Here is a 13,017-nt window from a genome sequence, read left to right on the forward strand (position 1 = left end):
TCTGAGTCTACGCATTTCCTGTTTTATACCCTTGTGAACTCGGCCCCAAATTGACTGACTCACTGATCCAGATGAGTAAACTATGAAAACAAGCATACACAGCTTTTTATAAAAAGATATTTAAAAAGGGATGTGATTTAGTATCGGATGTCTATAGAGAGACAACAGACAGATGGAGGCAGCGGAACCAAAAATCTCAGATTTTTAGTCTAAAGTATGGGTCAAACCCCCCCAAAAAACACTGAACCCTACATTTCCCATAATGCAGCAGAATAGGATATTTAATCAGGACCTCCCTGTATAAACTCCAACCTGAGATTTTTTCAGACTGGCTCCTCCAGACCAACAGAAGATATTATCAAACTGTTTTCACACACAGAGCTGTGCTCCTTTGTGACAAGTAAACTAAGCTTCATGTGTAAAATCTGCATCCGATTAAGTGTACCTGTGGTGACGGTCACCCTTCCTGGAGCTGTTTTTTCTCTGCGTGAACACTCAGTTTTATGGATTCTTATCGCAGCAAAGCAAAACATACGCAACACAAATTGACACGTGTGCAAAAACACAAAAACAAGACAACAGCACAACAAAACGCAACACTATGTAACACTGTGTATGTACAATAATAATAATCTTATCAAGGATGTTGCACAAGCCTTTCAACTTTTCACTTTACTCAAGTGTCTCTCTCTCTCTCTCCCTCTCTCTCATCATTTTCCCTGGAGTTCAGCGTGAAAAATCAATCTCTGGAGCAGGAGGCTGTTAAGTTGCCCGAGGTGATGGAGCAGCTTTGATATCTTTGTTTTTGAAGATGTGAAACCTTTTGATTCTGAAACCTGTGGTGGAGTTTCTGCAACAGCACCTGATTTTTAACTTAAGTGGGGTTTAAAAGGTCTTTCACGGGCTTCACAGAGATTAGATCTATTTGTCTACTTTACAGTTTTGCAGTGAGTCAAACGGCTGATGAAATATTGGTGGCATGATGAGGCACATGGCAGGAGAGGAAGTCATGTGATGAAAAACCTTAACGTGTGTTACAGCAATACCAGAGCTTCACGTGCAGTGTGAAGCCTTTAATCCATCCTACTGTTTTTAATTTCTATTTATCCAATAAGGCTGCCTTTTTAAAGGACTTTCACACTTAAAGGGATTCCTTTACATTATCATAAAGACACTGATTTTTATCAGTGAATTTTATTTCATTTGGTAAAGTTGGACATTTGCACCTGAGTGTATATAGCAATTAAATAAACTAGGTCCATGCATGGAGGTTAAATTAAACACAAATGTAACTCTTGCTTTTACTGTCACCTGAAAATCACTAATCACTAGTTTCCAGCTATAATAGCAACACCACGACTTGTCAGGAAAACCAGTCACTGCACTACTATCAGGCCCATAGCAGGGATTTTATGAATCGTGAAGTCATAATTTCAAGTCCAACCAATGAAAACTTTTCTATATTGTATTTAATCACTTACATATTAAATTATGTACATTCTCTATTTCATTAAACAATGTGATATTATAAATGCTGTTTCAAATCTCTCTCGACGCTGCCTGGAGCACAGTTCTGGTAGGGAAACATGGAATTCTTTAGTTAGTTATTCATTTTGTCATCCTAAAAGTCACATTTAAAATCTATTAAGTCTGGAATTGCCGGAATCTGCCCCTGACATACCCATCATGTGTAGGTTTTAACTGGAGAAAATGAAAAACCGTCCTGGTAGCTAAAACCACCAAAATCCCAAGAATAATTCTAAGAACTTGACCTCCATGTCCTCTATGATAGCTCCAGCCCTGACCGCTATCTATAATTCTTCTTTAAAGTTTTCACCACATTAGGCAAACGTGTGCTGCATTCATGCCATGTATGAACAAGAAGAGCTGCTGTCAGACAGTCAGAGGTCTGACATTGTGCAGCACATTCTTTCTATATAATTAAGTCAATTAGACTTTGAGTAAGAATTACTAATCTGTAAAACATCACATTTTCTTTGTAAAGCATTTGAAAACAAGTGTCTAATAAAAATCATCCAATGTTCCTCAGACCAAAGGGGAACAACAGCTTCTTTTGTTCGGGAGAATATCATGAGACAGAATAACATTGAATCTCGCTGTGAGTCACTGAGTGACGTGTTTTCTCTGCTAACTGCCAGCGATTATATGCTGTGAGACAAACCTGTCATTAACCCAGAGGGCACAGAGGCAGCAGCTCGAGCTGAGCACCAGACTTCTCAGAGCAAAACTGTTCATTTGGATGTCCCATATTTTCTTCATGGTTAAGTGACATCAAACTAAATCTATTTTATTGCAAGTCATGTTGTGAGAAGGCAAAATTGCAAACTTGGGGTGCATTTATGAACGACAGCTTTGTATTTGTCAGGAGTAAACTGACTGACTTCCTTTTGCCCTTTTGCCCTTACAGAATCACATGACATCTGTCACACATCCAAAACATGTCATATTTACTGAGAAAAAAACCCACAAAAAAAAGAAATCAGGATATGTAGTAAGAAAGGGAAGATAAGATGTGTACTTGTGACCTTCAGAACGAACTCAGACCATGACCGTGCTGATAAAGTACTTTTTTACTTTCTCTTACTATCTTCATGGTTATATACCAAAGCAAGCTCCTTGAATGTGTAAACATACTTTGCAGTAATGACAATACTGATGCTGAGAATTACAAATTGCTAAATTTAAGTAGAATATAAAAGTCCAGGCTGCAAACCAAAGTTACCACTCAAATATCCACAGCATCTTATGTGACGCATGATGTAATTTGAATTAAAGGGAACAAAATAAACATATCAACAATTAACCCAACTCCATTACGACGTGACCAGGAAGCACTTCTTTTAGTCTCTGTTATCTTTGCAGTGTCAGCTCTTCTACAGCTAAAACCCTGTTTGCACTGATACATATGACCTGGAGACGTCTACTGATTCGACACAACTGCAGTGCCCATCTGTGTTTGGAAAGTAAAAAATTTCTACCGTGGAAATTCTTCCATGCTGCTTTTGTTTCGTTGAAGACTAAGGATTCTCTGTGCTCCATTTCAGCATTCACACATAGTCTTCCTCCTTAAAAAGATGAAGGCAGGAGGGGAATCTTTAGAGGAAGGGTTTGAATGTGATGTCAGCACAATCAAAGAGTCCAAAATGGCCACAGCAGGGCCTCATACAAGCACAAAGAAGAACAACAAAAGTGCAACAAATGAAAAAGTTGTCCTATGAAAGAGCATTCAAATGACCAACATTAGACATTAAAGGTTGTTACATGACAATGCGGCCCTGTTGACAGTAGTGTTTAGCTAAAAAACTTTCATTCAAAGTGAAAGTCCACTATTTCTGGCCTCTTCAACCCAAACCACACAGATACTGTGCAAACAACCTCACAGGTTGTCAGTAATGTCAGTAATCTCTATTCAACAAGCTTAAACTCTTAAACTCTCCTGGCTGCAGGCTTTGGGCCTGTGCATAGCATTTCCTGGTAGAGGAGCAGGGGTTTGTGGGAGATTGGAGCTGTAAACAGGAACTTGAGGTGAGCACTAAAGCCAATACAGGAAAATGTAATGTAATATAGGAGTGTACACTGGTAGCATTAATAATGTCATTAACAGAGACATTTGAAATGTTTGAAAAAAAGAGGAAAACAAACCAGCAGCTCTATTGAATATCAGCATACATAGAAACAACTGGACTGATTAGACACAGTTAGTTCACTTTGGTCTGTTGGTTAGTTGTTTGGCTAGTTCAGTTCATTTGATTGATGATTTAACCCAGAACGGTTGATTGGTTACATTTGTAGGCTGATTACTGGAACACTTTCTTGCCAAGAATCACATAAAAAGATTGAGACAAGTTTCATATTTGTATGGTTGTCAAGAAACAGCCAGCCAGCTAGCATTGCTTGCATTAAGCTAACCTAACTGGCTGCTTGCTGTAGAGTCATATTTACTGTACAGACATGAAAGTGATGTCAGTTTTCTCATCCACGTCTTGTAAGAAACTAAATAAGCATATGATATGTTAAAGTATTGCTTTAACTAGCTGGAAGATCAGTCCGTAGATTACTGTGCTTGGCTCTGGCTGTTTTGATGACTGGTTGGTTCATTTCAGTGGTTGATAAATTAGGCTGGTGTGCAGGCCAAATCTAGTGTTTGCTGTGGTGGCTGGCTGGTTGATTTGGTCCGTGTGGATTCATTGTAACTGCCCTGGGTGATATTCTCTTTTTAGCTTATCTTGCCGTGATTGTTTAGTCCAGGTTGGATTGGGTGTATTTGATTTGGCTGTTATAACTTGGCTCCTGTGTGTGCTCTCTGTCAGGGGGTGTTTTGTGGCTTGGTTTGGTTTCCTGACATGTTTTGTCCTGGCCACATTCGCTCACCACTGTTGTGATTAGGGAGCAGCATGTTCTCTTGTGCAGATCAAGTTGGTTAAGACTAGTTTGAGTTAAATTGGTTGTGTCTGTCTGTTCTCACTGCTTTCCTTTCCTGTGGGTTGTTTAAGTTGGTTTTAATCCCTTTACTTTGGTTCACTTGTTTGTCCCCTCTTTAGCCTAGATTTAGAGGTTGACTCAGGAGTGGCGGGCCTGATTTGCCTTGATGACTCTGGTGGTGTACGTTGGGTTGAACTGCTACAGAGCTGCATATCTGCTTCACTGAGGGTGATGTAACACTGAGCCAAAGAGCTGCAACACTGCAGTGCTGCTCACATATAGAGATGCTTTGATACAAGACAAAAACAGGCTCATATACTGTATGTGCAAGGACACACACACACACACACACACAGAATCTCTCAGAAAGCCACAGCCTTCCGAGGAGAGCGAAGTGGAACTTTTTTTTCCCCGAGCACTCATCAAAGGGACATCATAGGATATACTCTATATTTTAATGAGGAGATGTGAGTTAAGTTTTAAAAAGAAAGGAGCAGGGTCACATGATGTAAGCTTCTGTGTACGGAAACATGTCACAGAGAAAAGATTGCAGGAGAAATGCAAATAGCCGGCTGCCCTACAAACAATATGTAAACATCAGGCCACATTTTGCCTTTGATTGATTGGACTTTTATGTTGACTAGGAGGGAGGTGATGGTATGGGGTATTTCCATTCATACTGACAACCCGTTGATGAGGCCTAAGAAAGGAAAAGGACATCTTCTTTCTTTCTGGTGCCAGATGAACAGATATATCGTATGACAAAGCACTGTGCTGTTGCTGTATTTTCTCATCATTAGGGAACAAGGTTGTGTTATATGTCTATGTCCCTTATGAATGTGGGGTTCCCTACTTTCTTTGGGAGAGTGGGTGATGTTTGGCACATTTGAATGTAAAGCACACCGAGTCCTTGTAAAGAAATGTGTTAGATAAATTTGCAGTGTGGTTTGCTTCTGCCGTCTTCTACCCACCAGTTGTGTGTAGTGCGTTTCCACTTTTCCACATCATCTGATCCTCCTTCTGCTCACACACCTGCCAGTCACCCCCCACAGAGTTTCTACTGTACACCTATCCTCAGCAAAACGAATTGCTTTAAATAGAATCACTGCAATCATCAGATCTACATGCTGGGGCCTAAATACAATCGCAGTCTTTCATGTTGAGCTCGGCTTTGGTAAATAAGCAAATATGAATAAAATCTTTAAAATTTGATTGGATCATTAAGAAGTGGGTGTTGTGTGGACAATATAGAGTGATACAGAGGTGTACTGGGTTATGGGCTTGAAGATGAAAGCTGACCTCCTCTCACACAGCAAAATTCACAATTGTGAAGCCTTTATAGAGGAAAAGCTAAGTTTTCAAAAATGTTCAATCTTCTCCTAGAGAACTGGTAATTTTGGCCAGTTTTCCCTCATCCAAGGGAACTTATGGAGTAACTGTGTTGCTGAAATGTAGAGTTGCGAGGATAGGGGGAAGTCACTGTTGGAAAATTGAAATTTCAGGAGAATCTGGAGGCAAGCAAGTCCATCTACCAACAGTAATATTGCACCAAAAGTAAATGGAGAAAAACAGGTCAAAGACAGTGGATCCCTTGGGATAACAAACATTTGGATAGGAGCTAGGATGAACACCCACGTATAAAGCATTCATCTGCCTGTCTAATGCATATGCTGGATTTAGCCTAAAGGATTAGTTACTAGACAGCTCTTGTTTGCATGACTGTTTAGATGTCAGTAAACTTACTATTAAAACAATCCAAGCGTCAATTGCACGAGTCTCACGGTCAATGTGTGAGAGGTTGCAGCCCTGTGTTAGCAGCTGCGACTCCATCAAGCTGCCAGAGCTAGCATGGAGCCCGTCACTAACTGCCCTTAAGAAATATTCCCTTATTTTTGGAAAAACAAAAAGGCCATTTCTGAAAGAAGCGAAGAGTCTACAATGTGCATTTGAAGGATAGCATTATAACCAAGATGTCAAAGTGACTCAGCAACTAGGTTAAAAACATAAAAAATAAGAGAAGCTCAAGCAAAATGTTGAACCACCATATTACCTGGCGATCAAGACAGAAGATAATGAAATTAAAGGGATACTTTAAAGGGATTTTTTTGTATCATACAGCATGGTCGTATATGCAATGAAGCAATGTTCGACTTTCCTCCCTGCTTTCGCCTGCAGCCAGAGCTCCCTGCTCATCATCCAGCTTGCTATCTGCATCATCTGGCGTAAACATACCCGCGAGTTGGATGACAAGCGGGAGTGATTGATGTGCAGTAATGTTATTCTGCTAATATTAGTTTGAAAACTAGAAACATATCTATCTCTCAAGCTCTCTGAGTGAAGAGTATCTTGATTACATGTGCCTCAAGCACAACGTTTAACCACGACTATCCACAAAACCAGCCTGAAAATGAAGAAAATCTGAAATGATTGCATGAGAGTCTATGAAGCAGCCGTATAGTTGTCGGACCCTCGTGGGAGCAGTCTGGTGCTACGCTGTGATTGGCCGGGATTTAGCTAAGGGTCGGGGGGATTTGGCTGCCCCAAATCACATTTGACCGCATATCTGTATGAGTTTATAAAATCAGCATTTTACAAGAATTTCTTCACTGTGTCTTTGAAAGACTTTCAAGCTTACTGAGAAAAAATATTTAAGATGTAGGCCAGTTGAAATGTCTCTTGTCACCTTTGCCTCCCATCACCCAGCCTCAAAACACCATCTAAAAAGCAGAACTACTATAAAAAATCTAACTCTATATTGTAGGTCTAAACTCATTACAACCCTCACTTCTCGTATTATTGATATTTTTAGCACTACTGCAGCAGTTTTTCTGCTGATTTTTTTTTTTGTTCTGCAGTCAGATACCCACTCTTATCAGGATTATGCCTGTTTCCTTAACCTGTTTGGTTTCCTCTCTGCTTTTTAAGTCTCTTCATTATTTGAGGTGGCACTCAAACACTGAAGTTAGATTTTTCTCATAATTGGGGGGAAAAAGGGTGGAGAAAAAAATCTTTAGCTTGATCCACATGGGATTTTTCAATCCCAAGCAAATATTGGTATTTGAGAGTAAAAGGAATGTTGTGCAGCACTTATTTATGAGAGAACTGAGGCAGGACAATACACATACTGTATATTGTATTATGAACACACTGTAAAAGATGACAGAAACAGTAGTTGTGAGTTGAGTTGGCCTGTGAACCAAAACCAAACATCTATTTTGCATTTACATACATTTTTTATATCGTCTACTCTTCCATATTTGGTTCTGTCTGCTGTCACCAGATAGTAAACAGGTGAGATCTGATACCTTTGTGATGCTTGCAGCCGTGTGGAGTGTGAGCAGGTTGTGTCCCTGCTGAGCTTACAGCGTTTGAGTACAGATACGTTATTATGTAAAAACACACAATATCCAGGAGAAGATCCTATCTGCTGTTTGTTGCAAGTCGGGCTGTATATCATGAGGCACAAGGAAGTGAGCGTCTGCGTGTGGAGGTTTGTTATCGTGATCAGAGGCACATCAGCTCTCATTGGGCGGTCTTTGGCCTGCTATGTTGTATTCTAGCCATCATTGTGTGATGTTATTCTGTCTGTATATTTGCACATGTTGAATGTGGATGGCTGGAAATGTTTATGCATGAGTGCTGTACGTTTGGGTTGAGACTGTTCACACTGAGGTCGCATTGCAAAAAAATCAGACCTGTACCTGATTTAGGACCACATGTGAAAGTGTCCAGAATCGGAAGTGAAAAAGTCAGATTCATTGTGATTTGTGCTGTTCACATGGTTGTGAAAAAGTCAGGTCTGAGCCACGTGTAAAAAAAATCTGATTTAGGCCACTTTTGCTTGTAGCCTAATAGACAGGCATAGCCTAATAGAACTATATAGAGCCAAGAAGACTGGTTAGTTTCACTGAGAATACTTGGAGCTTTACTCTGAGTGTGTTGATTGCCTTATTTTGGCGTGATGGCTACTTATTTGGCTAGTTCGGTCTGATGTCCACGACAGTGGAAAATAATGGAGGTATATTTTGCAGGAATTGCAAATATTGTTTTGAATTACTTGCACTTTAGTCTAGAGTAAACAAGGCAGCAGTCTTTAGAGTATTACAATTATTTTCTACTTCCTGCTTCTGTATTGTAATGTATATTGTCATTACTTTTTACTACATTACATTTGCATGGTGGTGCTGTGGTTAGCACTGTTGCCTCACAGCAAGAAGGTCCAGCGGTTTGAACCACGGTTTGTTCTTTCTGTGTGGAGTACTCTCTGGGTACTCCGGCTTCCTCCCACAATCCAAAAACATGCACATTAGGTTAATTGTTGACTCTAAATTGCCCGTAGGTGTGAGTGTGAGATTGAGTGTTTGTCTGTCTCTGTATGTGGCCCTGTGATTGGCTGGTGACCAGTCCAGGGTGTACCCCGCCTCTCGCCCAAAGTCAGCTGGGATAGGCTCCAGCTCCCCCGCGATCCTGACGGATAAGCAGTATAGAAAATGGATGGATGGATGGATGCATTACATTTATCTGACAGCTATTGTTAGTTGTTACTTCTCATTCAGTTTTCACATCCATAACGTTCTTGTTAAATATGATACGTTATTATAGCTTAAACAAAAGTATGTCACTTCAGCCAGATACATCATTCACATTGAGTACTTGTTGCTGTATATAATATAATATAATATAATATAATACTTGTGCACTTGCATTTGTAAGAAGCAGACTTTTATTTGTAATGGTTTACTTTTACATGATTTTGTACATTCAAGTAAGGAGTCTGCATACTTACTATTCAGTTGGTGGCTCACTCTTCACACACAGAGAGCAGTCAATAGAGGAAGAGACCAGACTGGAGGTCTCTGACCACAGCATCCTGAGTTTGTGCCCAAACAGGGAGAGGCAGAGAGAGAGAGTGACAGTGAGAAGCTGAGCGTTGGGAAATTATGTGCACACCTGGTTCCTGCTGTGTTTTACGCAGTAGTTAGTGGTAGTTTGGAGTAGACAGGTGTTGGGTGGAACCAAACCATTGAGAACCACAAAGTACTACCATAATTAAAAGTGCTTCCTGTGTAATCATGGCCTTAGTTTTACTATTAGCAGTATCAATATGTAAGGCACCACAGATGTAAGAGAAATGACTCCCACAGTGGACCAGAGATGCAAAAAGTTTTACTGAGCAATTTACTGTATGTCAGACATGTACTTGAATTAAAAATTAATGCATATTTAAAACCTTATGGGTTCTTTAAAGTTCATCTGAAATCAGAACAGCCATTTCTTTTCATAGTAAAAAATGTATTTTTCAAATGTTATTTTTTTTAGCACCAATAATTGTAGTTTCCATGCTAGTAACTTGTCAGAAACTTGTCTTCACACATGGTGAAGAAAATTAAAAACAACACAGTGCATTTAACGTCAATGCTTCACAACTGACATAAACTGCTGAACAACAACTGCTGAAATAAATTTGTAAGGAAGATGCAACATATAAGCACAAAACTGAAATAATGAATCCTAAAACTCTTTTAATTTTTACACCTCTTGAAGACACAGCCTCAAGATCAGGTAGTAAAGCCTGGGGTATGGGGTGGGCCAGTGACAGTTAAATAGGTTTCAATATGTTAAAAATCAATTGTTTGATTTACTGTTTGCACAGATGTTAATGTTTCGCGTTATGAGACAAAAATTACTGGCTTTGAGGTAGTACTGCGTTTTTTTCTGAAGACTGTACACCACATGAAACTGACTGTGTGCTGTTGCAGACAGTAATCATGCAATTTAATTTCACAACCTGCTGTATGAAAGCAAATTCAGAGTCTTTTGTCCCCTCACCTTGAAAACCACAAAGGGTAAAGAATGTTACTTCTCTCTTTGTCTGCAGATGGAAGAATCCACCCTGCTGGACCGCTGCTCTGACTCATACACATGTGCTTGCGTACTCGCGCGCGTTTGTGTGTGCGTGTATGCGCAGAAGCCATTTGTGCGCGCGACCGTGTGTATGTCTGTTAATGAGTTGTGTGTATGTGCGTGTGTTGAAGTGTGGACATATAATTATCTGAGCATGCAGAAAGCACCATACTTTCCGTCTCCTGCAGATGAGCACCCACCCACACACACACACACACACACACAAGTGCACAGACGTGCGCGTGCACACACATACACACACATACACGCGCGCACACATGCAGATGCATAGAGGACAAGGGGAAAGAAATAAATGGAGTCTGAGTGCCTCAGACAGAGTTACTCAAATAGAAATCTGTCCTCATGTCACCTAAATGAACTTTCATGCCAACCAAGTACAATGACCTGAACTGAACTGCGAGGGTGGTTATGGATCATACATACATTCTTTTAAAACTGGATGTTGTGTTCTTTTGCATTTTCTCTTTAATGTGTTTTTTTAAAAAATAGTTTGTCAACTTTTTTTTTTTTTTTTTTTAACCGATGCTTGGTTAAGACTTAACGCTCAAAAGCCCAATTGAGGACATTCATACGTGTGGTGAATTTGTAATGTTTTTCATATTTTACTTTTTAAATTAACTATTAGAAGTACTCACATCCTTTAAGTCACACCCATAAAACCACAACATACAAATGCAAGTAAGAATCATGTAAGGTATCCTAAGCACAAGTGCTGATATACACTGTAAAATAAATGAGCTTTTAGTAGAATCAGCTTATCTTTTCTCACGTACATAATTATAAAAATTATACTTTAATTTAAAGTTGACTTTAAAATATTTAGTTTTTATTTTCAGACTACTTCAGAAACACACGTTCTTCTGACGAGAAATGATGAGTTGAATGAATGTACACCTCCGACTTCACTCAACTCATGTAGTTGAGTTTATAAAGAGGCATCGTCAGCATATTAGTGGACTTTGTGGACAGTTTGACAGATAAAACTTCCATCCGTAGTTTGAGGAAAATATACATGGTGGAAATTTGCTGTGATTTTAATTAATGTTAAATGAAGTCATGGCTGTTTAATTTCATATCAGAGACAACCACAATAATGGTTTATATCAAACTCGTCCATCTGTCCATCCATGAAGAACTGAGTCAGTTTGACTGAGGAGTTGTTCAATTCAATGTTTGAAGTTTATTTAAGCTTGTTTTCCCTAGTTCAGTTAACTTGGTTTTGCAGTTGAACCATGCCTAATTATTCAACCTAAATACACTGACAGCAGCAGAGGAACGTAAGTCTTTAGGTTAGACCACCTTAAAATAATGTGAGGTGAGGTGTGCTGTGCTGTGTGTAGTGACCAGTAACTACAGTTGTCAGATATTGAATGTTGTGGAGTAAGAAGTAGATTTTCTCTGAAAAGTCATGGAGTAGAGGAACAAAGTAGCACGAAATGGAGGCACTCAACTTAATTACAAGTACTTCAAAAAAGTACAGTACTTAAGTAAATGCATTTACTTGAAGCTACTGAATATAATAAACCAGTCATGCACTTTAATGTAAAAAGATGTAAAAGCTTTATTTGCAGAATTTTAAAGCAATTAAAACATCATAATTACACTATTTTCAGTGTACAAAAACAAGCATCATGTTGCTACACTTGTACTGGGTCATTTGGGGCCATTCGGATCAGTTTGTTTCTATCTCTGAACAAACAGGCTCCAAGAGATACATTTCTGTACAACATTTGCAGCAAAGCACAACACACCAGTTTCGCTGGCTGCCCTATACTTCATTTTTTTTTTTTAACAATTCCAATGAAAAAAAAGTGAGTATAAATGTTTATTTTCCTGTTAATAGATAGACTTTGAGTTACTCTCCCAGTCTATTAATTCTAAAAGCTAAAGCAAAAGCAGCGGCTCCAGCTGTATTTTGGCAAGTCAGTAAAAACCCTGAATGTCACACAACCGTTTCTATACTGTAACACCTACAAATGATAGGCGGTGAATGAACACATTACAAGGTTTCCATATCCGTTTCAGAAGACGGTAATTCATCTTTCGGTTTCCTCCCTGCCATGCTCTCCTCTCACACTCCAGCTGTAATACAGTACTTCTAAATGAGGTCTTAAGTTTCACATGGCACAATATCAGAAATCAACATGAAGTCACAGCGCTTTCAATGTCACAGCGGAGGAAAAGCAAAGAGCAAAGTTTGGGGCACAGAAAAGAGAGCATGAGACGTGCATTACCAGGAAGACAAGATTTAGACAGAGGAAAAACAACTGTAGAGACAGAAAGTAGTGTGAATCAGTGTGCTGAACATGTAATGTGAACATAATGACAAACAACGCTTTCATTTTTAGCATCTTGAGTTCTAGCAGTGACCAACAAACGAAACTGTAAATAGTAATAAATGACTGATGAATGAACAACTTTAAAGGTCCCATATTCTGCTCCTTTTCAAGTTCCTTCTTGTATTTGGAAGTCCTTCTAGAACAGGTTTGCATGGTTTAATGTTCAGAAAACACATTATTTTGCTTTCAGCCTCTGTCTGAATGCTCCGGTTTAGAAAAACAGTAGTCTGCTGCTTTGCTCTCACCATCGATCTCTTCATGGTAGCAGGAGCAGGCGTTAGTGAGGCAAAAACAATGGCGGATAGCAAGA

The sequence above is a fragment of the Pempheris klunzingeri genome, chromosome 12 (genome assembly GCF_042242105.1).
Source record: "Pempheris klunzingeri isolate RE-2024b chromosome 12, fPemKlu1.hap1, whole genome shotgun sequence".
NCBI classification, from domain to species: domain Eukaryota; kingdom Metazoa; phylum Chordata; class Actinopteri; order Acropomatiformes; family Pempheridae; genus Pempheris; species Pempheris klunzingeri.